At 54.3% G+C, this 27,492-nt stretch overlaps 1 protein-coding gene across 1 annotated transcript in view; it reads right to left on the reverse strand.

Annotated features, from left to right (window-relative positions):
* The window catches only part of ZCCHC24 (zinc finger CCHC-type containing 24), a 60,743-nt gene that overhangs the window by 12,591 nt on the left and 20,660 nt on the right, over nucleotides 1–27,492 (reverse strand). The window lies entirely within an intron of this gene.

Here is a 27,492-nt window from a genome sequence, read left to right on the forward strand (position 1 = left end):
CAATGTGATAATGAATAACTTCATATGCATCATTTTGCACATGTGTATGCAGAGGTATGAACACAGAAGTGAAACTTCAGGGACAATGGTTATGTGCACCACTGATTTTTCAAGATAATACAAAATTGCCACTGCTCCCCTCCCCTACTGCAGGTACACCAAGTTAACATTCCATAACAGAGTTTTCATTATCATCAATCTAAAGGTAGAAAATCTTCTCAGAGTAGCTTTGACTTGTATGTATTTTATAGTGAGGGAATTTTCCATGCATTTGAGAATCATTTGTGTTTCCTTTGTGCACTATTCAAATCCTTTGTGATTCTTTTTCCTTCAGGGGTGTAATATTTTTCTTGTTGATTTGTAACTGCACTTTATATAGTAAAGAAACTAGGCAGGTTTGGTGGCTCAGCCTGTAATCCCAGCACTTTTGGAGGCCAAGGCAAGGGGATTGCCTGAGCCCAGGGGTTTGAGAACAGCCAGGCAACATGGTGAGACCTCGTCTCTACAATAAATCAAAAAAAATTAGCTGGGCATGGTAGCACGCGCCTGTAGTTCCGGCTAATTGGAAGGCTGAGGTGGAAGGACTACCTGAGCCCAGCAGGTCGATGCTGGGGTGGCCGTTGAGTGTGCCACTGCACTCCAGCCTGGACAACTTAGTGGAATGTTTTTAAGGTTCACTCAAGTTACAGCATGTGCCAGAACTTCATTCTTTTTTGTTGCCAAATAATATTCCATTGTATGGGCATGCCATGTTTTAAATGATAAATATTTGGGTTGTTTTTAATGTGGGGCTATTATGCATAGTGCTGCTATGAACATGCAGGTACAAGCTGCAAGTGTTTAAAAAAGTTGGATTAAGTTACCCGAATTTTGCAAATGGGAAATTTCACATAAATATGAGCCCACGGGTCCATGTCACCTCCATGTCACCTCCATGTCACCTCAGTTCCCGGCAGCTGCTTCCCACATCTCCATGTTCCCTACTTGGCCCTCGCAGGCTTTGAGTCTGACATAGGCTTATACACAGGCTTTCTGTTCTGACTATTCCAAGTGTGATCCCCAGGCTGGCAGCGACAGCATCACCTGGGAGCTTATTAAAAATGTGAAATCTGGACCAGGCTCGGTGGCTCAGCCTGTAATCCCAGCACTTTGGGAGGCTGAGGAGAGTAGATTGCCTGAGGCTGCAGGTTAGAGACCAGCCTGGGTAACTTGGCAAGACCTCATCTCTACAGTACATCAAAAACTAGCACGTGACTGTAGTTCTGGCTACTTGAAAGGCTGAGGTGGAAGGAACACTGGAGCCCAGCAGGTCAACACTGGGGTAGCCATGAGCGTGCCACTGCACTCTATCCTGGGTGACAGAATGAGACTCCAACTCAAAAAAAAAAGTGAAATCTGGCCAGGTGCAATGGCTCACCCCATAACTCCAGCACCTTGGGAGGTCGAGGTGGGAGAATCGCTTGAGCCCAGGACTTTGAGACCAACCTGGACAACATAGCAAGATCCATTTCTACCAAAAGTCGAAAAATCATCCAGGCATGATGGTGTACACCTGTAGTCTTGGGAGGATGAGGCAGAAGGATCACCCACCTATACCCAAGAGGTCGAGGCTGTGGTAAACTATGACCCTGGATGATAGAGTAGAGATCCCAACTCAAAAAAAAAAAAGAAAAAGAAATGTGAAATCTCAAGCCCTACCTTAGACTTATCGAATCAGAATCTGCATTTTAACAAGAGCCCCAGGGAATTCATACACCATTAAATTTAAGAAGCACCAGGCTATGGGATGATCCGTTTCCATGGTAACATTTTCCTGGGTAATTGCCCATTTATGAAGCAGTTCATAATGGTTAAGAGCACAGACCCTAGATCCAAACCCTAGCTCTGTGATCTTGAGCAAGCTGCTTCGCAGGGATAATGATAGTAACTACCATATAAGACTGTTCTGAGGCTTAAATGAACTGATCCGTGCAAAACACTTAAGACATTGCCTGGCATAGCCAAGGCAAAACAGGAATATTAGTACTAGTGCTATTATTTATTATCATAGAACAACAGTGGTATACAAGATAATAATTTCCTCCTTCAGTAATCATGTCTCTTCTCCCAGGAGCCGTTACTACCACTTGGTGATAGCCTACTAGAATTTCAGGCAAAACACTAAGAAGGGACGTACTTGCTGAGTGTGTAAATCTAAACTTAGAAAGTGACAACTCCGCCCTGATCTGTTGGGCCTGCTGCCTAATGTCTCTGGATCCTCACTGGCCTTTCTGGCAGCTGGGATACCCTGGGGAGAAGGTCTCGTCTGAGCCTGGGGGCAGGGGTGGCTCTCAGAACCAGTCAGGCCTGAGAGAGGTCAGTTATGCCCAGGGGAGCATACAGCCTGTAATCAAGGACTGGGTCCAGTCAGTTTGCAGGAGGGGGTCAACGTGGGGCTCTGAAGGTACGCTGAGCCTGTCGGTCTCAAGTTAGTGAGTGGCCCTCTGACCCCTTGTGGTGCCACCCTCCCCTCGGCTTCTAAGCAGTCCCAGCTGCCACAGCCTGCCTTCTTTGGCCATCCTGCAACAAAGCACCAGGTGAACCTGTGCTCTTATGTCTCCATTCTCAGAGGCATCTACATGTGAAGAGGAGATGAGGGAGTCAGCATGGGTGCCTCCTCAGAAGAGGGATCTGAGACCCCTTGACTGAAGGGGGAAGTCTGAGGACTGTCGCTAGCCAAGTCTGCTCTGGGATCTGGTTCTTCTGGTCTCTTGGCACAGATGGCTGACAAGACCCGGTACCCGGCCTCACACAGCCAGGGCAAAGAGCAGGGGTCAAGGATCAGAGGAGGAATCAAGTCATTCCAGAACACTCAGCAGAGCCAAGCGTGGGGATATAGGCCAGACTGAAGATGGACTCTGAGAATTTGCTCCCAAAGAGGACCTGCCTCAGAAAAGAATGGGAAGGAAACCCACGCAGATAATGGAGACAGAGTGCAGACCAAAGAGAGACCCAGGAAGATGAACGGGAAGAGCGAGGGCTGAGCCAGGAAGCATGGGCACACTGTGCAATTAGACGAGCCGCCGTCTGCAGCTGCCAGTCAGGGTGTGGGAGCTGCCTGGCCAGCCCAGATCAGGCTCCCAGCTCCCCGCAGGACCAGCCGCCCTGAGCACACCATTCCCATGGCTGCTGTGGGGCCAGGTGCCGGGAGGCCTGACTCTGATGCCCCATTGCATAGGATACGGCTCAGACTGTCTGTGATTACGTCTGGCTCTGCTTGTGACTATTCGCCAAATTATTCAACTTCTCTGTGCCTCAGTTTTGTCATCTGGAACTCAGGATGATGGTAAAAGGACTGCCTCCCAGAGCTGCTGGAAGAATCTGATGCATTCATGCTTAGAAAGGTCTTAGCTCAGCGCTCAGAACATCGCAAGTGCTCCACAACCATTCGCTATTTCAGTAGGCTTCCCTTCTTGGGCCTGCTCAGGAACGGGGAGCAGAGGTGCTCGAGGGAATGCAGAGACCAGGGCTGAGGCCAACGGGCATATGTCATAAGAGGAAGGTTCCAGAGACAGAGGGAGGCCCGGGGGAAGCCTGGTAGTGAGATCTAAGGAACAGCACTCAGTTTCTTCACTTTCTAGAATTCTCATGGAAAGACCAAGTTGCAAAAGCTCTGGGGATGCTGCTAACAGAGGACAAGGAAAGAAGACATTGATGTAGCACCTCCTGTGTGCCAGGCCTTATGATCAAGGCTCCATGGCCTGTTAGGTCCCCAGTCAACTCTTCGAAGAACCCTGTGAGGCAGGGAACGTTACCAACCCATTGAACAGATCATGAAACTGAGGCACAGGGAAGGGGTGGGACTTGCCACAGAGCTTCCAGTGTGTGAGGCTAGGACCAGCAGGATCTTTCACAAGGCTACACTTGGCTCACCTCTTTTCACAAGGCTACACTTGGCTCACCTGTCACTCCCAAGTGTGTCCGACCGTAAGGCTAAGGCTTGGGAGAAGAGAGTCTCCAGCACAATACCTAATCCTTAATTGTACCCCACATATTTAAAATAAAAAATTATTAAAATTAGAAAAAATTAAAATAAATTGAAATAAATTAAAATTAAATTAAATTAAAAGACAAAATTAGAAAAGAAAAAAATTCCTAGGGCCTCCTGCGCAGCCCAGCCCAGCCCAGAGTTGGGCTGTGCCCTCCTGTAGGTCAGAAAGGAGAGGTGGCCTGCAGGACAGGGGTATAGAGGCCATAGATGGAGGGGAAGACAGGCCTGTGGGCAGCTTGCAGCAGTGAAGGACCGCTTCCTGGACACTGTTTATGCTTCCATACGAGGGCAGGGCCACAGGGAGAAGGAATTTCTAGCAGAACAAAGGCCTCTCTACCCCCCACACTCCCCCTGCCTCCTCCCAGAAAGGCACGGCCTCTTCTCATAAACCTCAGCATGAAACAGACGGCAACTGCCGACAGCTCTGCAGGGGCCACCACCTGCCCAGCTGGGAAGGACGCCAGTCCCGACCAGGCTCTCCTGGCCCAGGCCCCTGCCACGCATCCCTCTGGGAGATCACGTCTGCCCAGAGACCAGGCGAAGCTCACTGGAGCTCAGAAACTACCTCCTGTAGTACAAGGGTACCAGAGAGGCAAGGGGACTTGCTCAAGGACACATGGGTGAATCAGGAACTGAGCTAAGGGGAAGGACAGGTCCTCTGACTTCCAGACTGAGGGTAGGATGGCCACAGGAGGGCAGCTGGGAAGTGGGAGGCTGTGGCTGGGAAGGAAGACCCAAGCCAAGGAGCAGAGAAGGCAAAGCTGGGCAGGGGAAGTGGGAGGAGTCACCCAGGCAAGTCAGCGGCTTGGGAAGAGATGCCTCAGATGCTGACACCATCTGGGCACTTCTTCAGAACCGTTAAGTGTTTTCTTCCCATCCATTCATCAGATTGTTTGAAGTTGGCAGGGAGGTGGTGAGTTCCCTGTCACTGGGGGCGTGTAAGCAAAAGCTGGGTGAGCAACCATGGGGAGGCTGCTGAGGGAACCTTTGCCCTGGTCGGGCAGATGGACCTAGTGACTGAGGGCACTTTCAACTCTAGTCCTCCCCATCCCTGCAGCCAGTAAAGGCTGGTAGGTGTGGAGCCAGGTAGGTGTGGAGAGGGCACTCTCAGATGCTGCTGGGGGGTGGGAACTGTATTTCTACAGTGTAACTTGGTAACACGACTTCAAACTTTAAAAAATGCCCATTCCTTCCCCCAGGCACGTCCATTTCCAGGCGACAATCCTAAGGCAATCATCAGGGATGTGGACCCAAGGGACCTTCAAGGATGTCCACCACAGCATTGGTTAGGACAGTGAGAGACTGGAACAAGCTGAACATTCAGCGACAATGCCCTGGCTCCCTAAATTATGTTACACCCTTTGGACGAAGGACAGTAAAACCATTAAAATAGTGATGACTTGCATTAAGGGTTTGGAGTAATGTTTCTAAAGAGAGCAAGAGAAGCGACTGAGCACCGCCTCTTTTCCAGCTGTGGAAAGGGAAGATACGCAAGAAGGACTCAGAGACGGAACTGTTGATGGTATTTGTTTCTGCTTCTCTTGTCCTGTCCCAGTGAGTGAACTGTCTTTAATGAGGAGTCATGACTGGCGATGGTTAGCCCGTCGACTCCCTGTTTGCAGGCTCCTCCTTCCCACTAGGGGGCGCACGGCGCTTTCCCAAGGCAATGGGAGCCCCACAGAGATGGCGGCTCTGTCTAGCCTCGCTCCCTCTTGGTCCCTCCACACGCGGGCACTGAGTCCTGGGCACTGGGCGCTGGCTGGCCTCTGGCTGCTGGTTCTGTTAGACTACGTTCATGTCCATGGAGCTCCCTGCCCCCAACCATGGAATGTACTCCCCACCCCCTACATTCCCCCTCTGCTCCCTCAATTTTAAGGGAAACCGGAAGAATCTACACGTCGTCACGTGACACCAGGGCCTGACTGGTCACTCTGCCCCTACTGTCTGAAGGCCCACCACGAGTGACTGATCCCTTTGGGTGAAGCTGAATCCTCCCGTGACCCTTGAAGACTATGAGTCCCCTTTTGCACACAGATGACACTGTGGTCTTTGGGAGATTGACACAGAGCATCATAGGGAAGCCAGGTCCAGGAGGTGGCAGCAATATGGGCTGCTGAGGGCCTGTGGCTGTGCTCTGTATGTCCTGACTCCAGGCTGGATTCTGCTCCAGAAGGCGCGGCCTCTGCTTTCAGATACAGAGCTCCAGTTATGGGCCTGGACTCCTCCCGCCTGAGGTATGGGCTCTCCACCTCCACCTGCCCAGAAGAGCTGTCCTGTGCCCCTGCCAAGCCCTGGGATGGAGAAATGGCTGTTGCTCTATCAACAGGTATCTAGCCAGGGTCAGGCCGTCTTTGTGTCCTGACAGTCATCTATGAGCTAAGTACGCCTAGTTCGATGTTCCAGATGAGAACACTGAAGCATGGCAAGGTTACATAGCTTGCCCGAGGTTACACCGCCAGGAAGTGGGTAAATTCAGATCTAGGCCCAAGCAGCCAGACTTGGGCCCATTTCTCAACTGCTGTGCAACGTTCGAGGACTGCACAAAGGAGGGCCCACCAAGCCTGGATGGCGAGAAGCAGGAAGGGGTTACTGCAGTCATGGGCTCTGGCATGCAGGGGGTGTCTGCTCCCCTCTCTGGCCTCAGTTTTCCCATGTCCAGAACAAGGGGTGGGACTGACCGCTGGGCAGAGTCACTGGCCTCCCGGGAGGCCCATAACTCAGTGTGCCTTGGCAGTCCGCTCATGCTCCACCCTCCCGTGGAGGGCTAGGCCGGCCCCACCAGGCATCCAGCTGAGAGGCTCTGGCTGGAGCCAGGAGGAGTAGGGGGAGGAAAGAAAGACAGACAGGGCTGCTCACTGGCCCCCATCTGCAGGGTTGCCCAGTCCGTGTGCTTTTCTGCAGCTGGGCCACCGAGGTAGCCCTGGCCTTGCATCTACCTTCCCAGAGAGGAAGAGTTTGAATCAGTCTTTCCACTAATGGGGAAACAGAGGCCAAGGGGCAGGGCGACTGGTACATGGATGCAACAGCAGAGGAGGCAAGGGAGTGACCACCGACTCAAGGCCTTGCTGGTCGTTCCTGGAGGCCCTCCTTGGAGGAGGCAGAAGCCTTCTTCCTCAAGCCCACACTCCCTGCTGTCTCTCCTTGAGCCAGGGGCAGTGGGGAACACACAGAGACTGGAGGTCAGAGGCCCAGGTTGAGCCCCGTTTCTCCCAAGCCCATCTCAGAGTTTCAGTGTCTCCATCTGCCACATGAGGGGCTGCTCCAGAAAAGCTGGGGACACTAGCATTCAATGAGCCCCTTCTGTGTGCCACACACTTCCTAACCTGGCACTCTACAGCCCCTCCATTGGACAGGAGAGCAAACTGAGGCCCAGAGAGGCCAAGCAACCAGCACAGGGCCCCACAGCTATGAAGCCAAGACTTGAACCCGATCTGCTGACTCCAAGGGACACTTTCCACCAAATGTGTGGCCTCTCCATGAAACAGCTACGAGAACATTGGAGAACAAGCCTACTCCTAGAAGCTCAATGCATCTCTGACCCTTGACCACCACCTCAATATCCATCCGCTCACCTATTATTTAGTGAGTAAACTCTCTACACCAGGTTCTGTAGAAAAGCCCAGAAATGTAGAAATAAGACAGATGAGGAATGCCCTGTCTTCATGGAGCTCACAGTCCAGGGGTCAGTCCTGTAACCTTTTACCAGCCGTGGCCCACATCAGTCATGAACATCCCTGGCCACACACTCCCAGGTTCAAGCCCAAGTCACACTCACGCCCGCGGAAACACACTTGGACCCTGTGTGCTTCAGGTAGAGGCCTAGGTGACAGGCATGGAGACAATGCATGAAACTTAAAAGTGTTTCTCATCACCGCACAGCCCCATGAAATCAGCACACTTAGCCCTAATGACAGATAAGGAAACTGAGACTCGAGATGCGGCAGCAAGTCAGTTGATTGCCAAAATCCATGCCTTTCTTTCCTCTCTGTGCTCTGTGGCACAGCTTTGGGGACTCTCCAAGGCCCCCATACTCTTGTCCACACACATGGCCTCAGGGAGCAGGCGGGAGGGCCGCCACGCCTCTGCAGCCTGGTCCAGGCAGCTGCAGGCCTCCTGGAGGCCCCAGAGGAAGCAGGCGGTCAGAGGGACAGGTGGGCCGGGCCGTGCAGCCTGCAGGATGCTGGGAGAGAGGAAGGACGCTGCAAGAGGCCACCCGGGGCTTCCTCTGGAGACTCAAGGGCCTCCTTGTCTGAGGACAGACATTCTCGCCTCCTCTCCTAGGCCCCCTCCCTGTTTCTGGGTTCCTGCCGCAGCCCAGCATGGGCCCAGAAGGCCCAGCCTCCTCATCACCCCCCAGCCCTGTTCCCAGCCCAAAGTCACCACAAAAATGCCATCCTGATTCCACAACACTAGGGTTTGTCAAAGTGCAGGGAACAATGGAAGCTTTCACAGTGACAGGAAAAGGCCTCAGGAAAACCCTGAGCAGGGGGGCACGGCATGGGGGTGTGGAGAGGAGGGAAGGGGCCGAGATATAAAGGAGAAAACAAGGGGAGACAGGGCACCAAGGGAGAAACCCAGGAGAGGCAGGGAAATAGGGCTGGACGCAGGATTCAGGAACGGGGGGTGCGGGGGTGGGGCTGGACACAGCAGCGTGAGACGGGGGAGGACAGAGCAACAAGGTGACCAGGAGAGGCGAGAGGGATGATGGGAGATACAAACCAAAAGGGAAGAGGAGACAGAGACACACGGAGGGACCAAGAAGCCCCTCCAGGCCTCAGAGAGTGCCAGAAGTCCCCTGCCCCTCTCACCTCCAGTCTCCAGGGAGCCCCTGCCTGCCTGGCAGCAGAAACCCCCAGCAACAAAGCCCCCCGGCTCCAAGGCCAGGCCATGTGAAGTAAGCTTAGGCAAAACTTTTTGGAAAGCAGAGATGTTTTAATCACATGAACAGCCACTCCCTGAGTTATCTGTTTCCTGCTCTGGCTCGCCTCCCCTAGCAAACCACACGGACCAGAGCTCGGGGCGGGAGAGGATGGGGCCGATCCAGAGGGGTGGAAAACATCCGAATCACAGGGATTGCAAAAGACCCAGGCTTTCCTCCACCACTGCAGAGACAGGGATTGCTGGTTGCCAGAGGGGGTGGATGTGAGATTTGCAGCCACCCTGCGGTTTGCCGAGTGCTGGTGGAGACTCTGAGTTTGAAAACCATTTGTTCTGAGCGGGTTCAGGCCCCTGCACATCCCTGTTTGGGTCTCGTGTGCTCAGCAAGCCCTTTTCCTCTGACCACGCCCCGCTCTCTCACCACAGCCATAGCCACAGTTGGGCTAGGAGGAGTCTCCCCCAGGACTCGAACGGTCACCCCAGGCTTGGGTCTCACTGCAGGACTGAGACAAAACACACGAAGTGCCAGGCCCCTTCCCATCTGGCCCCAGCTGACCTTCTCACTGGATCACTTGCACTGCAATAAAGAAGTCACTTCCTACAAAGCGACAGGCTGCCCTCCGTGCCCTTTTCCTGCTGTTCCCTTTGCCCAGCACTTCTCCACCAGTGAACGCCATGTTCCCCCTCAAGGCCAAGCTCAAGAGGCAGCCCCTGGCCTCTCCCTTGCAGACTTACTGCCCTGCTCTGTGCCTGCTCCCCTATGGAGTCCCAGACCGGCTGGTGCACTTTCTGGGAAGCCTCCCGTGTCCTCCAGAGAAGGCCCAGTTCCCCAAACCTCCAGGAGACCCTGTGGTCTACACCACTCACTTGGCTCCAGGTCATGTCCTGCCCAGACCCAGTCTCCAGCTTGCCAAGCTCAGAGATTTCATCCTGAGTTTAAGTAAGTTGCCATGCTGCTTCCTATGGCTTCTCCGGGTGCGGTGGCCATGCGGAGCCCTCTACACCTCTCACTTCCCTGGGGGCACGAGGCCCTGCTGGGGCTCAGAATCCTTCAGTAGCTGGAGAGGACACCAAGCATGGGCAGTGCCCGTGAAGGGTGAGGTGTGACATGGACAGCAAAGCTAAGGATGGGACAGAGGTCACACAGACAGGAGGTGGCAAGGTGTGGGTTCTGTCCACTCCCAAGATGCCCCGCTCAGGCTGTGCTGACTACTCTGGACAGCTGTCTCAGGCCAGCAGTGCAATCTCCACAGGCCAGTTGGCCCCTGGCTCTGTGTCTGAGGCCGTCTCTGGCAAGGCCTGGCTAAGCGTGGCCGTGACTGGGCCAACCCTAGCTGGGAGGCTCTGCAGGAACCTGGGCGGGCAGGAAGGTGGTGGCTTAAGAGGTGGGAAGGCTCAGCCGGGAGCCAGGCTTCGGGTGTGAGGGCCATAGCCCTGGGAGGAGGGGACAGGAGAGCTCAGCTCAAAATAGCAATGGGGGAAGGGTGTGCAGGGTGGCCAGGTGCCAGAGAGAAATTTGATCTGCCCTGGCCGGTGAAATGCTGAAGTCAGCAGTTTGGGGCCACTCTAGCAGGAACCCGGGGGCCGGACCCCCACTGCCTGCTGGCGAGAGGCTGCAGACTTCCAGCCTTACTCGGAGCTCATGTAAATCACCTCTCTCTGGGCCTCGACCTCCTCATCTAGCCAGCAAGGGGCAGAAAGAGAAGAATGCTTTCCTCCTCTGAGAACGTCCATCGGGGACCGCTTAGGAGACTGGGACAGCCACAGGTAGGAGCTGACCATGCCGAGAGCGCCTCCTGTCCAGGGCAGGCCACACACTGGACTTACAGGTAGCTCTATCGTGATCCTGTTTCCTGATGGGAAAACAGAGGCCCAGAGAGGTTAACTCACCTAGCCAAGGCCACAAAGCAAATAAGTATGTGAGGGCCCTGGTCTCGCGGGCTGTTGTCCAATTCCCTCATTGCTGAGTGAGCTATTGGAAGGCTGTGGACTGGTGTCAAGGTCACCTTGGCAACTCTGACAGGCAGAGCAGGGGTTAAGGGCTTCTGAGGCCAGTGCAGACCTTTGCAGCTCTTCCCATGGTTCCATGATGTCAGACCTTTGCAGCTCTTCCCATGGTTCCATGATGTCAGCTGTGTTGGAAATCAGACACTGAGTCCCGTGGAGGAGGTGGTGTGTGCACATGAGTGTGTGTGCATGGTCATGCATGTGCAAGTGCCTCTTATGATCAGTCACAGGGCACCAAATGTGCAGCACAGACCTCATGGTACTGTTCCCCCTCAGGGTGAGGGCAAGAGCTGCTCTCGGGTGACTTCCAGGGCATTGCAAAGAGGAAGGAAGCCTGATCTCCCGCCACCCATCCACTGTCCCCACAGGCAAGGATGCTTGGTGAGAAAGCTCTACAGGAGGCAGGATGATGGAGCACCCCCAAATGGTCAGTTCTCCTCCCCAGGCCCAGGTTCCTCACAGTTCCTGCCATGTCTAGGGTTGCCACCATGCCATTCTCCCTAGCACCCCAACCGATGAGGAATCCAAGGCACAGAAAGGTAGGGAGACTTGTCTCAAGTCACACAGCCAAGAAGAGCAGAGCTGGGAGCCTGGTTGACTCCCGCAGCATCGCACGCTGCCCACATGGTCTTGAGCTCCGACCTTCTCCTCACCCCTGTCTATGGATGGCCCCATGTGACGCTAATCCTGCTGGTGCCCTAAAAGGGAGGAGAGAGTGTGTAGCCATCCTAGGGCGGGGAGCTGGCCAGTGGAACTCGTCCTCACATCCGCCTCTGCACAGCCCGGCCCCACTCCCTGGCATACCCTGTCTCCCAACCAAATCCAGCGGAAGCTGCCCGTCCTCCCAGAAGCTTCTTTGCTTATCCAGCCTGCGGGAACCCCTCTGGTCTCTGCCCTCCTGGGGCTCATTTGGTCACTCTCTGTGCCAGAAGCCCCTCAGGCGACTCCAGGACCCCTTCTACACCTGCTGAAGGGACGCGGGATACACACCAGCAACCCGTGCACACACACAGAGCCCCTTTGCCAGGGCCTTTAAAGTGCTGACATGGTGCTGAGCCAGCCAGATGGGGACCTGCCCTCGGGGAGCGCCTGTCCAGAAGAGCACTCACTGCTGGGGAGCTGGGCACTGTCGCATTTAGCACAGTGACCACATCCCACATGGTGGCAGGCGTACAGTCCACTTTCCTCAGCAGGAAACAAGGCTCAGTCCCAGCCCACACAGTTGCAAAGCCAAGCTCTTCCTCCCAACTCCAGATTCCCAAGTTTCTGCCTCATACGCATCAGAACCACCTGAGGCCTCGTGATAACACAGACTGCCGGCCCCACCCCTAGAGTCTCTGAATCCACAGGTCTGAATGGGCCTGAGAATTTGCATCTCTCACACATTCCTATTGGTCTAGGGACCCACTGTGGGAGCCACTACCCTGAATGACCCTGGTCATGGTCTGTTAAATAGGAGTGTCGGTCAGACACTGTGTCCTCCACACTGTCCCACACACCCATTCTACAGGCCAGGAAACTAAGGCTCACAAGAGACAAGTGACTTGCTCACACAGGAAGTTAGGGTCAGAGCTGGGCGTCAAGCCCAGGGCTCCTCACCCCAGGAGCTGGGCTGGTTGCAGGACAGTGAGGCTGCTAGGCTTGAGAAGGGCCGCAGCCCGACCTGGGGAGGAAGGGCCATCTCTGAGAAAGCCGTACTGCTGATGGGGTCAGTGGTGGCGGGGTGCCGGGAAGGGCTGGCCTGGCTCTCCTGGCCCAACCCCAAACCTGTGACTCCTAGGCATCTGGAAACCATCACTGTGAACAATGATCATGGAGCAGAAGGCTTGGCTGTTCAGGGGATCCAGCCACGTCTGTTCAGGAAAGCGAAGGAACACAGGCCTTGCAGGCACCCTCTGCCCTCACCTCCACCACAATGTTTGCCTTGGCGTCGGTACACACAGCTCCCAGTGGGCCCAGCTGCAGGGAAAAGTCAGCCCTTGAGCTATAGACGTGGGGACTAGTGGCTAGGTTGGGTGCCCAGAAGGCTGGATAGAAGCCAGAAGACCCCGGTTTGGCTTCCTGCTCTGCCTGCATGACTCCTGGCTCATCGTGTAGCTTCCTGGACCTCAGTTTCCCTGCAGAGACCACCCTAACTAGGCTGGCTGCTCACTGGGTACTGGCATGCATCTGACCAGCTTGATGCCTGGACCCCAGTTGGCTCAGGGGTCCTATGTGTCCTCTGCAGGCCAAACAACCAGCTGTGGAGTAGAGAAGGCATGGGGCACCAGTCACCATGCACATTTATCTCACCTGCTACAGGCTCTCCAACTCATGCCCTTGACAAATACATATCAGGTACCCACTCTACATGAGGCACTGGAGGAGGGCAGTTAACAAGACAGACGTAACCCCAGGCCCTAACCGTGGGGAAGGGAAAGAAAAGCAAATATCCCATTCAATAGTCAGACTGTGATGACCATGGAATACTATGCACCCATAAAGAACACAATCATGGTCTTTGCAGCCAGGCGGATGCAGCTGGAGGCCATTATCCTAAGCAAATTAACACAGAAGCAGAAAACAGAATACTGTATGTTCTCACTCATAAGTGGGAGCTGAACACTGGATACACACGGGCATAAGAATGAGAACAACAGGCACTGGGAAATCCTAAAGGTTGGGGGGGCAAGGGTTGGAAAACCATCCACTGGGTCCCATGCTCACTCTCTGGGTGATAGGCTCAGTAACGGCCCAAACCTCACCATCACGTAACATCACAATATACTCACATAACAAACTTGCACATGTACCCCTTGAATCTAAAATAAAATAATACAAAATAAAGCAATGAGAGTTATGAAGGGTGAGGATGCCGTGGCACAGACCCACTCCCCTTCTTCGGAGTGGGAAGCCACAGCAGGTCTGTCCAGGGCAGTCAGAACCATTCGCAGTCTCTGACATTTCACAACTTAAACTGCAAAGAGGCAGGTGTGTCTTACCTCCTTCCTGCCCCTGCTCCCAACCCCAACACACTGCCACTGACAAGCTCTGTGACCTGGGGTAAGTATCATCCCTACTTGGGTCTCAGTTTCCCCATTTGTCAATAAGGCAATAGCGTAGCATCAGGAAAGGCAAATACGTCATCTTGTATGTCCATTCCAATTACTTGCTACCAGAGCACTGTGTTGAGAAGGATTCTGCAGCATCCAAAGCTTGGTAAGTGAGGATGGTATGATATTGGTACTGCCTGCCTTAGTATGGCCATGGGTGGCAGGCATCTATGATTTGCAATAGTATTCCTGGCCTAGGTGATCCCTACAGATTCTTCAGGGACAATAGAGGGCACACAGACTTCAGACATAGAGTCTGAGTCCTGGCCTGGGCCCTGGCCACTGCTTCCTCCCACCTCTGTGCCCATAACAGAGGCTAGTTCTTGCCTGGCTTGTGCCACATAGGTGCTGTGCCTTCAAAATATGACCGTGGCTACAGAAGCTCTTTAAAACTGTGACTCTTCCTCCAGGAAGCCTTCCCTACCAGCCCTCCTGGCAGACATCCCCCCTGTCCCCTACAGTCCCCCTGTACTCTGGACATCCCTGCAGGAAACACTTAGGATTTACCACACTAGGTTTGTGTGTCTGTCACCTCCTCCTTGGGCCGCTCCTCAGGGATAGAGACCATGCAGAGATGCCCTCTTGATTCCCTGGGCCCAGCACAGGTCTGGAACAGGGCAGGGAGCCCCTGGGGAGGAGAAGAAGGACAAAGTGACCCTTTGGACCTCCTATCGCCTGAGATAAGCAGCTAGAAGAGAAAACCAGCGGGTCTGGGGAGGGGGCAGGCTGAGGCCTGGCTGCTTCCTGAACAAGCATGCGGTCGATGTTCCTGGTCTTCAGTGTGGCTATTGTCCCCAATGGTCCAGAGAGCGGGCTCAATAGGGCCTCTGTCCCTCCCTGAGCAGACTGGTCCAGCTCGGTGGCGTCCCACCCAGGCAGCTGGGAGGTGAGGGCCGACACTTCCTGTCCCCACTGTGAGTGTTCAGAGGGGCAGGGGGAGGGAGGGCTTTCAAGACAAGTGCCCATCTGTGTCCCCCAGAGGGGAGCTGCCCAGCTGGGGGAGGAGGCAGGAGAAGGGAGAACGGCAAAGGGGACGTGCTCGACCCCGTGCCCCAGCCCCTCCCCTCCCAACCAGTTCTCCCTCAGAGTTGGAGTTTCCAGAAGGCCCAGTCTGGCTCTCTCGGTCTCCCTGAAACTGGCCAAGCACATTTGTGCTCCATCTCAGGGCCTTTACGCATGCTGTTCCCTCTGCCAGGAATATTTACCCCACACCATCCACTCCCTGTTTCAAGTTGTCCTGTCCTCAGAGATGCCACCCCTGACAACCCAATTTGATCATGTCCTAACACTATAGCATATGCACTGGTGTCTGTTCTTTTACCGTCTGTCACCCCACAAGAATGTGAGTCGCTTTCTTTCCTTGTCCTTTTTCCCTGTGGTACCTTCCCAAAACCTGGAGTAGCATCTGGTATGTAGTATGTGCTCAAAATGATAGATAAAAAGTAACACACTTGAACATTGATCTACACTCCAAGAGATGTGCTCAGGAGCACACGCAGCCCTATATTCTGGGAGCATCTGGCTAGGGTGGCTGGCGACGAGGCCATAAAGCGTGCAGGAAGAGCCAGGTGACGGTCACAGTAGAAACAGCTTCGTGTGCTGGGGCAGTTTGTGCAGAGGGACAGAGACTTGGAGGCCAGTGGAGGCCAGGCTACACGGGAACCTGGGACAAGAAGGAGGAACAGACGGAAGAGGTGTTGAGTTTACAGAGGAAGAAAACCCAGGAGGAAGAAAACCCAGGAGGAAGAGGATGAAACTGGAGTCTAGAAGGAGGACAGCCCAAGCCCTCTCGTGATTCCACCCGCAAGGCGTGCACACAGTGCGTACAAAGCACCTACACTGAGTGGGGCTGCCACAGTCTCGTTTCACTCCCCACTGGTCCCCTGCTTTACAGAGGGGAGTCTGAGGCCAGGGCAGCCAGGTGACCTCCAGCACCACATAGCTCGTGAGAGGGCACAGCTCAGGCTTCCTGAATCCCAAGTGTTGAGGGAGAATCTGAAGCAATCGTGGGCATGGAGGAAGGGCCCAGCAACTTCCAGACAGCTCTCCTGGCTCCTCCTGGAGCTGCCAGGTTCTGGGAAACAGCCTTCCTGATCCTGGGACTCCACCCCAGAGGCCTGCTGTGCTGTGCCACAGGAGAGGGTGCTTCAACCTGCCCTGGCCCGTCTCCAGGAGTCCACGTGGCACCTAGGGGTGGCACCAGGGCAGGCCCCCCAACAAGAGCACCGTCTCCAGGCCCTGAACCCCCCCATGTGCTCCTCACAAGCCCTGGCCGTCTCTCCTGCCCTTCCTCACTCTCAACAGCCCGGAAGGCTGCAATCTCAGGAGTGAAGGAACCACCTGGAAAGTCTTGGCATGAGGAAGCCACAGAGTACAGAAAAGCTCCTTGCTCTGGCTCCCCAGGGGGCATCAAGCCTGTGTGCTGAGCAGAGCCTGGGCAGGCATGAGTCTGCAGACATGCACGCACACACAGAAGGAACCACAGGGCAGTGCTTCCCCAGGCACGCACCATGGCATAAACTGCCAGCTCGGTTTTAAGTCAACTCACAAGGAAGCAAGTGGCCAAGGGCAGAGCAGCAGCTCCTTGAACCTGCTCCAAAATGGCAAGGGAGGCAGTTCATGGAGTTTCCTGCTAACCTCCCGGATCCTGATGCTTGGCAGAGTGTGTAGCTGCCCAAGTCTCTGTGTGGGTGTACACAGGTGTGTCACTGAGGGGCAGACGTGTCCGGGTGCACTCTGGACCCTCGGCAGCTCCGCGTATGTGCACTGTGTGTGGCCATGCAGGGTCCCCTGCCCTACATCCATCTCCAAGGGCCCAGCAGAGCCACAGGCAGCTCTGGACTTCTGAAAATGACAGAGACAGCCATGGGGAAAATTGGAAGAATTTCACTGAAGGAGGAGAAAATGCAACCACTCTTATCTCTTCTGAAAATGTGTCTCTATTTCCCTGCTTAGAGCCCATGGTGGGGAGTTGGTCACCGTTCATCTTGTGGCCCTGCATACCCTCATCCAGCCTAGTGTGAAACGAAAGAGACTCTGGTTGTGCAGCCCTGGAGACTTGGGTTCAAATCCTGTCTTACCCGCTGTCAGTAAAAAGAGCTTCTGAAATGCTGAGTCTTAGATTCCCCCTCATTTCACTGGAGTAATAACATCTGCTGGGCAGGAAGCTGAAAACATTTAATGAGCTCAGAAGTACAAAGAACTTGGCACAGAGTTGGAGCTCAGTAAATAGTAGACACCATCACCATCGTTGCTGTCACCATCATCATCACCACCATCACTACCATCCCCAGGACCACCAGCCCCGTGACCATCACCACCCCTTCACAACCATCACGACTACCAACATCATAATGACCACCATTCCTATGACCATCATCACTATCACCACCATCCCCATCCCCACCATCCCCACCATCACCATCACCACCATCCCATCACTACCATCACCACCACCATCATAATCACCATCTTTCCCATTACCGTCATCCCCATCACCACCATCCCCATCACCACCACCACCTCCATCACCGTCACCGCTATCCCCATGACGACTGTCACCACCATCCCCATGACCACCATCACATTACCATCACCATCACCACCATCCCATCGCTACCATCACCATCACCACCATCACCACTACCATCATAATCACCACCATTCCCACAACCATAATCACTATCACCAGCATCCCCATGACCACTATCGCCATCCCCACACCATCACCATTACCATCATCATCACTATCATGAACACCTGCCTAATAGCTCAGCTGTCTGAGGCCTTTAGACTTTTTCTCTTCTATCAGTCAACCTTCTGAAAACCCAGGAAAATCTCTCAGTTCTGTAATTTCATCCTCAGAGTGACTATAAGGTTCACCTGGCGTCTTTCAACAGACATAAGCCCTTTGTCCACGATGGGTTCTGTGCTGAGTGGGACAAGTTGCAGTGGATGTGGCCAGCTCTGCCCCTCTTAGCATGCCAAGTTTTGCCATGAGAACTCATTTAATTCTCACAATAACTCAGTGAGTTACAACCCACCAGCCCTCAGGCCCAGAGAGGTGGAAAAACTTTCTCAAAGTCACACAGTGAGTGAGTGACAGGGCCCCAGCCATGCCTGACTCTTCCCAGTCCAGCCTCTGCCTCCTTCTGGCACACGGTGGGCACCAGTCCTGGGGGAGTGGAACAGAAGACTGTGGTCAGGCAGACAGGAAACGACCAGGGAGGTCACATGGGGGCAGGGAGAGCCTCTCCTGGGCCTGGTGAAATCCACCAGGCTACAGTCTCAGGGCTAGTCCTTGTCACCTTGGAGGGATTCAAGGTCAGCTCAGTCCTATAGAAGGCTGACGGTTCTGTGCAAAAAGTCAGGCCTGGGAAGGACTAGCTGGAAAGGACCAGGAAATCACTGCTGGTTTCCCATCTGGAATTAGTATGAGTGAGTGTGTGTGTGTGTGTGTGTGTGTGTGTGTGTGTGTGTGTGTGTGTGTGTGAGAGAGAGAGAGAGAGAGAGAGAGAGAGAACAGACAGATGGGGGTGGGTGGGTGGATGAGGAGGATGTTCAGGAGGTGCTTTGGATGTAACAGCTTCTAATGTCTGAGTCAAATCTGACACTCTGGGAATTGACAGCTTTGCTGCGTGATAGGCTGGTATAAGGGGCAATTAAGGGATGCTGCTACACATCTAACTCGCTGCTCTTCTTACTGCATGGTCACATGTGCCCTGCAAACTTGTTCTACCTTCCACTCCTCTATCACCAGTGTCGGAGGAAGAGCCAGAGCAGAGAGAGTTCTGTGGGGTCCCTGCTCCCTTCACCCCTCTCCTTCCCCTAAGACAGGCCCTGCAGACCAAGGAGGTGAGGGGGCGCGTGTCCAGGCTTACACAATCGCCACCTTGTCTGGGGGAGACAAAGACCAGGCCCTGGACCTTGGCAGCCAACTGCCCAGATGGAATGACAGATCAGAGTTGCTGAATTCAGAATTTTATTTTATTGTAAGCCCCACAATAACTACAATTCTCGGAATCTCTAGAATTCAGGATAACCAGAGTTACAATCATAGTTGTGGAGAATTTTCATTTCAAAGAACAATGATAATCGCACCTTGGAACACAGAAACATGGAGAAGGGCTCAGAGCACATCATTTAGATCTGGAATGATCACAGAACCTCAGACTCCGAACCATCACAACATCCAGCACAACCAAGTGTCAGCATCCTCCAGTGTGGGAAGCCTGGCTTTCCAGGATAATAGAACTGCAATCACATGATCTAGAAATCTGGGACTGCACATCAGGCAGTGTCAGGAGTGGGGACCTCTGGAATGTTCGATTCAGAGTCTCCTGGAACCTTGTCATCTTGCATTCCCAGGACCTCAGGAGAATAATCGTTAGGCTCACCTGCCCCTTCCTGCCTGAGTGTCCCACCAACTCAGACTTGGCCATGTGCATATCAGAATCATCTGGAGAGCTGAGAAAATGCCCATGGTTAGGCCCACACCAGATCTACAGAATCAGAATTTCCAGTACCCAGAAACAAAAAATAAAAATCCCCACGTGGTTTAATGTGAAGTCCCAGTTGAGAATCACTGATCAACCTCTATCATAGTACAGACGGAGAAACAGAGACTGCCAGTAACTGGCTCGACGACACACAGCCGCCGTCCCCAGCCTCTACACCAAGTTTAGGCCTAGACATCTTTGGGAATCCCTTCCAGCTCTTCTTGACTTCACAAAAGATGGCCACATATTTAAGGAGATGGGAGACCTCAGTGCCCTTTGGGGCTTGCTTCTGGCCAATTAGGAAGACGCTTCTTATGTCTAACCTGAAACATTCCAACTGCAATTTCAGCTCTTTGCCCTCCTGTCTAAGATGGGCACTATCTGGGCACAAAGGTCCTTTGCTGGCTCAGAGGTAACCCCCATCCCTCCTGCACCTTGGCTGAGGTACCCCCTCACCCCCCCCTCCATCCCAGGTCTGGCTGGCCTTGCTGACTCCGGTGGAAGCTCCCCCCAAGACAGATGGGGGTGTCCTCCTCAGACGCTGCTGTCCGAGCCTCTGCCTAATCTCATTTGTGCTCTGAAGTGCTCAGGGCTCCTCAGAGGCCTAGCAGGGCATGGTCTGGCTGGGCCAGGCTGTTTCCTCTAAGTACACGGGAATTTCCAGCCAAGAACCCTCAGCAGGCCCTGGAAGAAGAAGGCCCAAGAGGCAGACTCCAGGAATGGGGAAGTGGGAGCCTGGATATTCCTAGACCAAGGCTTCCCAAATTTTAATGTGCCCATGAGTGGTCTGCAGAGCTTGTCAAAGTGCAGCTTCTGATCCAGCAGGTCTAGGGCAGGGCCAAGGCCGGAGGCTATGCATTTCTGATAAGCTTCCAGTACTGTTGCTGACCCACTAACCACACTTTTGGGCAAGGCTTTGACATTCATAATAAGTCTTTCTATTCCTAAGCTTGGCCTGTGATTCATTCCCAGCTCTGTTAGCTCAAGAGACCCAACTAGAAGTCCTAAGAGACAGGATGGTTCTGGGCCCACTGCACTGAAGGGGAAACTGAGGCACAGCAAGGGCAAGGGGCTTATTCCAGGTCTCCCACCTGACTACACTCCTTTCTCAAAACTCCTCCACCACAGCTGGCTAAAACCAAACATCTTAGCAAGGAGCCACCTCACTCAGTGACTCCCTGTCCTGCCTCCCATATGGGTCTGAGGCCTCTGGGGGCCTCCAAGGGCCCTTGATGAACTGTGCTGGCTTCTGGTCTGGCCCCCCGCGGCCTGAGCTGGTGGGATGGGATGAGGGGAATTAGGAATCAGTTAAGTGGTAGAGCCAGGCTCACTGGGCTCAAATCCCAGCTATGCCCTTGGCTCCCATGTGACCCTGGGCGAATCCCTTGACATCTCTGAGGATATCTATGATGTGCACTGTCCCTCATACACAGAAGACGTGTAAGCAACATGAGCCCCTTGCCTTTCTCTTCTTCTCTACATCTCAGCTGAGTCTTGTTCACGTCTTCCCTTCTTCGCACACATGGACGACAGCCCGGCCTCTGAAGCAAGATTTCTGGGGAAGGTATCCAAGCTGTGTGATCCTGGGCAAGTCATTTACTCTCTCTCTCTGTACCTCAGGTTCCCCCTCTGTGCAATGGGGATAACAAAGAGTGCCCAGCACAGAGGACCATGTGAAGATGAGATGAGTCAATAGGTGACCAGTGCTCAGGGCAGCTCCTGGGACACTGTGGCTGCTCCTGTGAATAACAGAGCTACTACACTGTTAATAATGGCTCCACAGTGGCTGGGTCCTGCTCAGTGGTGGGCACTACAGCAGACCCTGGGGATGGAGCGCTGAAGCCACAACAATGGCTCACACTCGCTCAGCATTCACTAAGTGGCTTCCTGCCCCCTCCCACCCCCACTGGGGCTGGAGATCACAGCTCCAGTTTGGGTCTGAGGCCCCCAACCTTGGAATGAGGGCCTGTGTGGAGGGAAGCCAGCTCTCCAAGGCAGTCTGGGTCAGTGGTGCCAAGTCCTCTAACCCAGAGGCTGGGCCCTGGCCTCCTTGCCCTGGCCAGGCCACCTTCCACTCCCCACAAAGTCACAGGGTGCAGCAGGAGCCCAACACAGGCCTTGATGGTGGCCATCTCAGATATGGGGGGAGAAAAGAAGGCTACCCTCACAAATATGACTCCAAGACCCCAGGGCAACCAAGGGAGGAGTGGCCCACAAACTCAGCTGCTCACTGGACAGCGGAACAGCGGAACAAATAGTACAAAGTCACAGTTTACAAAATGGGTCTCCCTGTCTGATCGCCTCTGGGCCTCCAGGAGCCTGAGAGCTGGGCTCTGTGGCTGACCCCAATTCATACATAATGGCATGGGGGGCTCAAGGGCAGAGTTGACCTGGCCAAAGTGGAGCAGCTGCTGAGTGACAGGCCTGGGACAAGAGCTCGGGCCTCTGACCCCAAAGCTGTGCTCCCCCGTCAGCCAGGCAGACACAGACCCTGCCTGGGAAGGACCCCTGGGAAGCAGGAGAAAGGGTTGTGCCAGGATGGGCCCGGCTAAGCAGGGCTCAGTGATGTGGGGGGGCAGGGGGACACAGGGGGCCCCATCGCAGGAGAGGGCACATCTGGGCTGGGCCTGGAGGAGGTAAGAGTGAGTCACTTGCTGAGGTCAGAGCACCGGGGACGGACGTCCTGGGGGTAAGAAGGTTCACAGAGGTCAAAGGGCAAACAGCTGGGGACCACCTCCGAGGGTCCAGGCTGGGGCCACTCCAGCACCAGGGCAAGGCAGGGCAGAGTGGAGCCCACCCTAGGAGGAGACATTCCCTGGCCTCCAGGGACTTGACAGGAAAACCAGGACAGGTGAGAAACCATGGGGTGGGGGTGCTTAGAACCAAGTCCTGGGAGTGAGGGTGCTGTCCTGACAAGTGGGGTTGAGATAGGAGAGTCCCGAGGGCCTGGGAAGGCTGGGGAAGACTCTGAAGGGGGTGGGCTCCAGCTGGGTTCTGAAAGGGGGAGGGGAGGGAAGAGATGAGAGAGAAAGGCACTGCAGGTGGGGAACAGCGTGAGCAAGGCCCAGAGACTGCAGAGCCCCCGGGGTGTGCGTGTGTGCACTGTGTGTGCGTGTGTGCACATGGGAACCTGCATGCATGTGTGTGGTTAAGCAGCTGAAGGGTGGGGCAGGGAAAAGGAGAGGAATGGATGGGTACTTGCAGCCTCCCGGGCCCATCTGCTCCCACCAGGCGCGTGAGCCTCACTGTAGAAACGGGGGCAGGCCCAGGAGGCCCCGCAGCCCGGCAAGCAATACCAACAGCGCGAGCTGCCATCTACCGAGTGTTTGTGGGATGCAAACGCCGTGTCAGCAGCTCCGCCCGCACTTTCCCACAAGCACCCCACACGGTGGGTGAACCCACTACACAAATGCTGGGAGGCGTTGGGCAACATGGCCAAGGTAACACACCTGGGAAGGGATGGAAGTGAAGTCTGAGTCCATTCTGTGAGACTCTGCTGCCCTCCTGGGCTCTCCTGTCCTCACTGAGGTTGAGGGGGACAACGGATGAATCTTCTACAGGGCCTGAAGAGCCAACTTGGCCACAGCTACCCCAAGACAAAAGTTAGCTGTGTGAGAGGGATAGGCCACTGGCCCTCGGATGGTGAGGAATTAATGAATGAGACAGTGAGTGCTTCCGGCGTTCAGAGGAGGGCAGTCTCTCTGAGCATGGAGGACAGGAGAAGTCAGAGAGGGTTTCCTGAAGGAAGTAAACACCAGGGAGTCTCAGTCTAAGGATGCACTTGCTCTACTCTACACACTAGGTCTTGCAGAAAGTTCCAGACCAGGGCCTCCCAACATCCCCATCTCTCAGGGCCCAGGGAACTTAGAAGGTGAGGCCACTGACACACTGCAATGCCTGATCACCATCTGCGATCCTTTTAAAAGGAGAACTGGCAGCTGAGGATGTGAAACTGGCCCTTCTAGGCTCTTTCCTGCCAGGCACAAGATCGCAGGAAGGATGCAGAAGTGGCTGCCCGTGACCCCCACGCCCTGTGCCCTGCCCCGCCCTGCCCTGCCCCCCCCAGCAGCTGCTCCCATTTGTCCATGCCAAGGCGAGCACTTGGCGAGTCATCTCTCTGCCCTGGTCAGAGGGGAACTGACAGCCCACAGGTGGTGCTGGCACCTTCCAGCCATGCCCCCTTGCCTCTCCCCCCCCCAGCACCCTTCCTGGGCAGAGCAGAGCCTCTGATTCAGTCCTTGAAGTCAACATGGGTGACCCAAAGTCATCAGAGCCTTTCCAGGCCCCCTCTCAAGGTTCCTGAGAAAGCACAGCCTAGTCACCTGGCCTCCCTGCACTTCCTCCCAGAGGGAGCCCCTGGCTCCAGGGAAGAGGGCTGGAAAAAGAGGACCTGAGATGCCTCTGTGATCCCCCCAGAGTCCCGAAGTACTCTTAGATCTCTGGGACTTCTCAACAGTTTGAAACAGCTGAGTTGAGGCGTAATAATAACGACAGTCACCACAAAAGCCCTAACAGTAAACACTTGCAGGGCGTACTTGCAGGGTGTGCGAGGTGCCAGGCACTTCAGATAAAATGATGCGTTTAGACTCACAATATCCCATGAGGCAGGGTGTTTTAGAATCTTCACTTTACAGAGGAGGAAACTGAGGCCTAGAAAGACTGGATGAGTTATTCCCCAAGGCACACAGCTGTTACAAGGCAGCACCGGGGGGGAACGCAGGCAGGCTGGTTTCAGGGCCGGGCTCAGAGCCACTGCACCGCAAGGAGAAAGCCTCGGAAGGGAGGGAGGGAAGCCCTGGGGCCAGAACGCTGGGTTTGGGGCACTACCCTCATGTCAGCACCTACGCCAAAGCCACCACCTGCCAAAGGCACGACGCCCCCAGCAACGCTCAGCTGACATTCTCCGAACGCTCATGACATTCCAGGTTCTGTGCCAAGCACTAGAATGCCACAGCCCAGGCCCCTTAGCCAGTTGGCCAGCCCCAGGTTCCAGAGGGACCCTCGGCAAAGATACCTGCAGCGTCCATCTCCTGCCTTGGGCTCTGCCCTTCCTCAATGGGATCACAGAGTGATGCTGTTTGTCCTCCCTCTATGCCTCTCTCTCTTCCTCCTTCCTTCCTTCCTGCTGGATGTTTTATAATGAGTAGAGGGTAGCAATGTAACACTTTCTTTGCTAGTTCCACTGTCCAACATTAAAAGGGCTTTTTGTTTGTGGTATTATCTTACTGCCCCCTCCCTCCTTCCTCTCTCTATGCATTTTTTGTAACATGCAGCCCTCAGCCTGGTGCTGGGAAAAAACCTCAGTTTCCCCACCAGGATGTGGACGGGTCTGAACTAATCAATGGTTTTACGCCTTTTCAGCTGAGAATCTTTCCTTCACATTTTCCCTAGCATTCGAGGTAGACACGTGCGAGGTTGCCCCAGGGGAAAGAAGGGCCTAGGGCCCCCATCCAGTCCTCCTCACACCTTACCCTCTCTCCCTCTACCATTCAGCTCGGGGCCCTGAGGAGAAGCTTCTAGTCCCGAGCCCAAGGTTCCAGAAGGGAAATCTTTCATACCCCCACTCCCTCTCTGTCTGTCTCTTTCCTGGGCTCCACTTCGCGGGCCCCAGAGGACACCCAGACCTGCAGTGGGGTCAGGGCTGGAAACCCCCGGCAAGGGTCAGAACTGGTGGCCTCGGCCCTGCCTGCCACCTTCAACAACCTGCCCCTCCCAGGGACCAGCCTTCTCTGGGCTGGGGAGGGGTACAAGGGCTAGGGCCCAAGGGCTGCAGAGACCAGTGTGAGGGAGAAGGGACGCTGGGCTGGCCCCCCATTCCTCCTTGTCTCCTGCCCCCTCCCCCCTGCAAGACCCTGGAACTATTTATACCCCGCCTCTAAGATCTCAGCTGTCCTAGGATTCCATTCTCTCTCAGCTCTATTTTTCTTCTTTTGCAATCTCCAAGAAACCCGAGCTGCCAGATGGGTGGGGGCGACGATTGTTTTCTGTCTGACATCTGGAGTTCGTTAGCAGCCCTGGGCATGCTGACTCAGGAATGGCAGCTCTCCTGGGCTCCGGCCCTCCCCAGACCTCTCATGGTGCTGGTTCTTCGCGGACATGGAAGGCACAGGTGAAAACACCCCTCAGGGCTCCCTCGAAGGAGTCCCAAGTGCCCCCTGGAATGTCTTGAGAGTGATGGATACTGAGGGCTTGGAGAGTTTCTCCTTCAGGTCAGCGCCTAAAGGGTGGCTGTCAGGCTGGGCGTGGCTGGGCCTGACAGCCATGAAGGGTAAAGGGAGGGCTTAGGAAAAGGACTCCAGGTCCTAGTGTATGGCCCCACCTCCCCACAGCCTCCACTCCCACGATGGTGCCGATGGTGCCGAGTGCATCACCAAGGCAGAAAACTGCACCAACCCCAAATTGCTATTGAGGAAATTTGTGGCCCAGAGAGGTTAACCGACTTGCTCAAGGTTGCACAACAGCTAAATGGCAGAGCTGGAATTTGAACTGGTCTTTGGATTATAAATTTGAGGCTATTTCTTTTGACCTCAACAAAATATCCCCCTCGCCAGCATCAGGGTCCTTACCGTTGGACACGTGGACCCTCAACCCTGCCTGAGCTTTCCTTAGAGGAAAGGCATGTTCACGTCCTGTCATCAGAGAGGCCCACAGTGGCCACCCAATCTAAAGCTGCCCCCAGACACTTTTCAGGGTCACATTATGGCTTTCGTGAGCCCTAGTCATGTGGGCCTTTGTGGGCCCCTTCTGCCATAAAAAAATTGTTAAAAATTATATTTTCTGACAGCATTAGTATAAAGACAAATCTCATTAATATAAAGACAAATGATTACAGATTCATTACAACTATATCCATTTTCTCTTTTGGTTTTAAAATAAATAAAAATGGAAACATTTCTGTGGAGGTCTAACGGTGTCATGGGCCTGGCATGGTGCCCACTGCTCCTCATGGGGAAAGTGGGCTGGTGTGTGCTATCAAAGCACATTTTTATGTTTTTCATCTGGTCTGATATTTCCCTACATTCTTACGGATTTATGCTTACTGCCTGACCTTACCAGCTAGAACATAAGCTCCACGAGAACAGAAACAAGATGGGCGCAGTGGCTTATGTCAGTAATTCCAGTACTCTGGGAGGCCAAGGAGAGAGGTTTGCTTGAACCCAGGAGTTTGAGACCAGCCCGGGTAATATAGTGAGACCTTGTCTCGACAAAAAATAAAAAATTTAGCTGGATGTGGTGGTGCACGCCTGTAGTCCCAACTACTCAGATGGCTGAGGGGGAAGAATCTCCTGAGCCTAGGAGGTTGAGGCTGTGGTGAGCTGGGTTTGCACCACTGCACTCCAGACAGGGTGACACAGCGAGACCTTTGTCTCCAAAAAAAAAAAAAAACCGGGGGACAAGGGGGAGAGCAGAAACGTTTGGTTCATCCTCAAGTGTCTACTATGTGTTTGGCACATAGTGGGTGTTCAATGGCTGTTTGCTGAATGAATAAATGAAGGCGAGCCTATGCATTCATGCGGACGTATTCGTATCCTGCCAACCTCTTGTGTCCGGCCTTAGCTCCTATCCACGTTCACGGGCTGGCTTCCTCAGCACTCACCTCTTCCAGCCCGACCTCCAACCTGCCATTAGCAGGACCTTTCAAAATGACCATGGCACCCAAAACCCTTCTCCCTGCCCTCCAGATAAAGTCCAAGTTTGTGCAGCCTGGCATGAAGGCCCTTCATCACCTGTTCCGGCCATACCCCCACTCCTCCCCCCAGAGTGCCCGCCATGGCCCAGAACTCACGGTGCCCGGAAAGCATGTGCCTGTTATTTACACGCTCACTTGGAAGCTTTCCTCACCCCAGGTCCAAGCTCCTCCCTCTTTGAGGCCTCCCATAAAACCCCAGGTGGAGACAGGCCCTCATGGCAAATATCAGCCACAGTTCTGGTCCCCAGAGTGGCCAACACTGTTTCTGCCTGTCCCACTGAGAACAGGGGTAGGGCC

The sequence above is a fragment of the Carlito syrichta genome, unplaced genomic scaffold, assembly GCF_000164805.1.
Source record: "Carlito syrichta isolate Samal-C Ts95f unplaced genomic scaffold, Tarsius_syrichta-2.0.1 Scaffold71970, whole genome shotgun sequence".
Lineage (NCBI taxonomy): Eukaryota > Metazoa > Chordata > Mammalia > Primates > Tarsiidae > Carlito > Carlito syrichta.